The sequence below is a fragment of the Haemaphysalis longicornis genome, unplaced genomic scaffold, assembly GCF_048455015.1.
Source record: "Haemaphysalis longicornis isolate Haplotype H1 unplaced genomic scaffold, Haemaphysalis longicornis Haplotype H1 scaffold_11, whole genome shotgun sequence".
NCBI lineage: Eukaryota > Metazoa > Arthropoda > Arachnida > Ixodida > Ixodidae > Haemaphysalis > Haemaphysalis longicornis.
In genome coordinates this window covers 57,858,513-57,864,290 of record NW_027526214.1, presented here as the reverse complement: position 1 = coordinate 57,864,290, position 5,778 = coordinate 57,858,513, and the positions used below count along the sequence as shown (strand labels likewise).

Below are 5,778 nucleotides of genomic sequence, written 5' to 3'. Positions count from 1 at the left end.
AAGACTAGATACGCGCGTGCATGAACGAAGTTAAGGAGAGTAACTGAGCTAGGTTCGATGACGGCGGACGATAGATAACACCAAAGGTTATTGAAACGTTCCCGAAAAAGACCTTGCACCAAACGGATTCTGTGTCAGGCAGGCTGGGGAGTACTGAAAATCGAAGGTCAGACCGTAAAAATAACACAACACCGCCCCCTCTCCCATGTCGCCGATCACTTCTAAGAACAGTGAAACCTGGTGGTGTTACCTCGCTGTCGTAAACGTTATCGTGGTAACCATGACGCAGTCACGCCAACAATATGAGGTGAATGTGTGGCGACAAGTGAAAGAAAATTTGTAAAATTTATAACTAAGCTCCGGCTATTAACATTAAGGACGCGCAATGGCTCTTGTATGTTACTTAAGCGTCAGGGGGTTACAGTAGCAGCGTTGGATTCGGCTTTTAGAGGGCGACAAGGAACCCTGACAAGGGTGTCAGTATTGTCGTCCCAGTTGTACCGAACTTTATCAATAAACGCGTGGTCGAAGCTCAAGTGAACCATCGAGCCATTATCGGGAAAGGGCTTAGCTGCCTCCCATATTTTTTTCCGGATTGAACGTATGCGTTTCGAAAAGTCTTCTGAAATGCGAAAGTCAGAATCTTTAAGCTTGTGGCCATTTTTAAAGACGTTTGTTTGTCGCGGTAGTCAAGAAGCTTCATTATAACCGGGCGCGGGCGATCGGCAGGCTTCCGGCCTATCCTGTGGCACCTTTCAATATTCGGACAATCAATTTCAAGCTCTTTCCCGAACCACGCGGAAATGTCAGACAGCAAAATGTCGTGGGTTTCATCAGGCGTCTCAGGAAAACCATGCAACAGCAAGTTATTACGGTGGGAACGATTTTATAACTCGTCATTTCTGAAAGACAGTTGGTCGATTTTGATTTTTAGTTGATGAAGCTCGCTTTCCAAATTGCCGCTGAGCGCGGCAGATGGAAGGGCGGCAGGAACAGACTCCAGTGCGGAGACGCGTGCCTCTAGGGCGTCAAACCGGGAGTTGATCATTTGATTAAAGTTCTTGATTTCTGTTATTTCCTCTGATATTCGTTTCTGCCCCTAATTAATTCTGCTAGCATTTGAGGAACGGCCGGCAGGTCAACAGCATTGGCCTCTCAGGCGAAGGTTTCGTCAGCCGTAGAAAAGCTTCGCAAACGAGTATCAGAGGCCGGAACATCCTTTCCCTTGGGTTGCTTATTGGGCCCAGGGTTAGGTTCAACATCACCACACAAAGCAAGGCTCCTGACGCAGTAAATTACGGCACAGCATAAATTCACACAATCATGAGAACATGTGCAATCGTATTGTTCGGTTATTAAATATTTTTAGTTGTTTTTTTTCCATGTGATATGTACACTTTAGTGATTTGCCGGCGTGTGTGCACCTTTTGACGGTATCGCGATTGTAACTTTTATTGTGGTTGGGCACAAATATTGCCTGTTAAAAATGCTTGTGCTAATGTTCTACAACAGCCTGTGTTTTCGATTGTTAGATTTTTTCGGTAGCAGAAAGGAAGCATCACTCCATACATTTTCTTTTAAGACCCAGGACTAGCCATTGGCTATGCATCCAAACAGTCTGATGATCATTTGTATTGTTATGTTCGACAAAAAAAGAAATAAAATAACACGAAATGGCGTAATGATGTCAGCCTTGAGAATATCTGGTGGCTGCTCTGGTATCTCGTGAAATGCTTTCCCCAAGTCAACATTGCTCAATATCCTGCTGCCTGCCAGATTCGGGTAAATTCACCCAAAGGCAGTAACGGGTACCGGTCGAGAAGGTTGATCGCGTTGACAGCACGGTAGTCACCGCATGGACTCCAGTCACCGAGGCCTTCTTTGGTACTATATGCAGGGCTCACATGTAGATGCTTGCGCATGGGTGAATGATTCCCAGTTCTACAGGATTTCCTACTCAATATAATTCAAACGCCAGTAAATATACTCCCAGCGCCAGTAAATATAAGCCAGGCGCCAACCAATATTATCCAGGCGCCAACCAATATAATCCATGACCAACGCAGTGCACAACACCTGACAGCACTCTGTAATTTAGTTGGCAACCAAACCACCGGGCGCAGTGTATTTTCATCCAAGTTAGATAAACAAGGTTACGTTACCAGTTTAACCACACAATCTAAGTACTGCGCAATAAATCAGTCACGTTACTATCCTGCACTCTCGCCTAATTACTATAGTGATTACGAGGATGGTGTCATCGGTATGAATTATCGCATTTAAATTGCTCGCTTACACAAAATTTTAGGAGAAACTGCCAGGATGCCTTACTCTCGAAACCCAATACGGCCCCGAACGTGGGACGGACAGGTGGCGCTGCTGGTGCCGTTCAAAAGCGGCACCCGCGGAAGAAAATCGAAAAAATGGTCTGGGACATGCCCTGGCGTGTAGGTCTGGAGAACGCGTGTTTGTGCGTTGTTTAAAGGGGCAACCTCTCGTTACCGTGATGATGTTAGTCATACGAAACTCAGTTTTTTGTCAGAAATTAGGTCCAGACGACACGCGTTCGGTTTAATTATTTTCCTAATGTAGCTACTTCATTCGTTATTTGTTAGTCATTGATTTGGATAAAATTCGAATTGTCGTAGCAAGAGCGTGTGAGGTACCAATTAATGGTCTCGATAAGGGGAATCACGTCGGAGAAATAAAAAAATTCCTTCCTGCTTATAGTCATGGGAGAGTCACGTGAGTCATAGATTAGGTTAAATGTCAGAGTAATGCCACAAGTGCTTGTGAGATATCAAACTAAGGGTCTTGATAAGTGGGATGACGTGGGAGAAATAAAAAATAGCTTCCCGGTTGAAGTCATGAGAGTCACGTGAGCCCTAGATTGGGTTAAAAGCCGAAGTGATAGCACTAGGGCTTGTGAGGTATCAAATAAAAGGTCTCGATGAGAGGAATCCCATCGAAACATTAAAAATTGCTTCTTGGTTAAAGTGATGACAATAGTCACATGAGTCATAAATTGGGTTAAAAGTCAAAATATGTCACTATGGCTTATGATGTATTATAAGAAAGGGCTCTAGGAGCGCAATCACGCAGTACAAATTAAAAATTGCTTGCTGGTTATAGTATGAGTGTCACGTGATTCAGAAATTGCCTTAAAAAGTCAATGTGACATCACCAGGGCTAGTGAGGTACGAAATTAAAGGTCTCGATCAGAGGAATCACGTTAGGCAATTTAGAAATTTCTTCCTAGTTATAGCCATGATAATAGTCATATGAATCACGAAATGGGTTAAAAGTCAAAGTGACGCTATTAGGGCTTGTGAGGAATCAAATTAAAGGTCGCGATGAGGGGAATCACACAAAACAAATTAAAAATCGCGCCCTGGTTCAATTCATCAGATAGTCACGTGAGTGATAAATTGCGTAATTGTCACTGTGATGCCACTAGGGCTTGGGTGGCATTAAAATAAAGGTCTCGATGAGGGGATTCACGTAGGACAAATTAAAAATTGCTTCCTGGTTATAGTCATGAGATGGTCACGTGAGCCATAGATGATCTTAAAAGACAATGTGAGGCCACTAGGGCTTGTGGGGTATCAAAATAAAGGTCTCAAAGAAATGAATCACGTGCAACAAATGAGAAATTGCTTCTTGGTTGTAGTCATTAGATAGTTACGTGAGTCATAAATGGGTAAAGGTCAATGTCCAGCGGCAAGGTCTTGTGAGGTATCAAATTAAAGGCCTCGATGAGGGGGTCATGTGGGACAAATTAAAAAATTGCTTCCTGGGAATAGTCATCAGATAGTAATGTGAGTCATAGATTGAGTTAAAAGTCAACTTGATGCCGCTAGGGTTTGTGAGGTATCAAATTAAAGGTCCTGATAGGGAGAATCAGATGGTACAAATTAAAAATCGTGTCCTGTTTATTGTCTTGAGATGGTCACGTAAGTCAGAGATTACATTAAAAGTCAATGTGATGCCGCTTGGGCTTGTGATGTACCAAAATAATAGGCTCGATTAGGGGAATCGCGCGAAAAAAAAAATGCTTCTCTGTTATAGTCATGAGACAGTCACGTGAGTCATAGGTTATGATAAAAGTGAATGTGATGCCACTAGGTCTTGTGACGTATCAAATTTAATGTCTCGATGAGGGGAATCACGCGGGACAATTTAAAAATTGCTTCCTGGTTATAATCAGGGTATGTATGATGATATATAAATATTTTAATATATATGTATATATATACATATAATATGAAAGTTGCAGTCTTTATTGCCAGTGCTGTTTGGCATTCTTTTTTTTTAACTCTGTTTTATAGTGCCGAATAAGGTATGATTGCTGTTTTTTTTTTCAGGAATAAATAATTGAAAATTCAAGTCGAGAAAAAATGCGCCGTTTTTTCCGGAAGCGGGAATCGAACCCACAACCTCCGCATAACGCGTGCGGTGCTCTATATGTATATATATATATATAAATATATATCGCCACTTCCTGCTGGAACTGTCATGAAGAGTACTACACCGATGTGTTTTCAGCATTCGCGAAAGCAGGCCCTTATTTGTGCTTTCAAACTGATGTGCCTGTATTCACGCACTACAGCAAAAGAAGCGTGTATTGGCAAATCACTGGAAGAAATGATTCAGAAGCATTATATTGGATATATACGGTGACAGTAGGTGTGACGTCGTAAGTCTCATGGTCTGTCACATTACATATTGGTGATAATTAGGAGCCATGCCATATCATCCGTAATCATGTGCACAACAAGAAAAAAATTTTGACATCACGAAAGCAACAATTCCACAGCATTTATTTTATTTCATTTATTTATCTCAAGACTATAACCAGGAACCAATTTTTAAATGGTACCACGCCATTTTCCTCATCGAGACCTTTAATTTGATACCTCAAAAGCCCTAGCGGCATCAAGTTGACTTTTAACCCAATCTATGACTCACGTGACCATCTCATGACTATAACGAGGAAACAATTATTTATTTGTCCCACGTGACTGCCCTCATCAAGATCTATAATTTGATGCCTCACAAGCACTAGAAGCATCATATTGACATTTACCCCAATATATGACTCACGTGACTATCTCATCACTACAACCAGTAAGCAACTTCTAATAATGTGGCACGTGATTTCCCTCATCGAGACCTTTATTTTGATACCCCACAAGCCCTCGTGGCTTCGCATTTACTTTTATTGTAATCGATGACTCACGTGACCATCTCATGACTATAACCAGGAAGCAATTTTTAAATTGTCCCCCGCGATTCTCCTCATCGAGACCTTTAATTTGATACCTCAAAAGCCCTCGTGCCACCAAGTTTACTTTTAACCCAATCTATGACTCACGTGACCATCTCATGACTATAACCAGGAAGCAATTTTTAAATTGTCGAACGTGACTCCTCAATTCCAGACCTTTATTTTTTGCCACACAAGCCCTAGTGGCACCACACCGACTTTTAAAGTATTCTATGACTCACGTGACTATCTTATGAATATAACCAGGGCGCGATTTTTAATTTGTTTTGTGTGATTCCCCTCATCGAGACCTTTAATTCGATTCCTCACAAGCCCTAGTGCGTCACTTTGACTTTTAACCCATTGTGTGGTTCACGTGACTATTTATCAAGACTATAAATAAGAAGAAATTTTAAAATTGTCGCACGTGATTCCTTTCATGAAGACATTTATTTTGGTACCTCACAAGCCCTATTGATGTCACATTGACTTTTATCCCAATTTCTGAATCG

The 5,778-nt window shown here is 41.7% G+C and overlaps 1 pseudogene; it reads right to left on the bottom strand.

Moving 5' to 3' along the window:
- Window positions 1-410: 410 nt before the first annotated feature.
- On the bottom strand, window positions 411-1,119 carry LOC144160652 (uncharacterized; annotated as a pseudogene).
- Window positions 1,120-5,778: the final 4,659 nt, after the last annotated feature.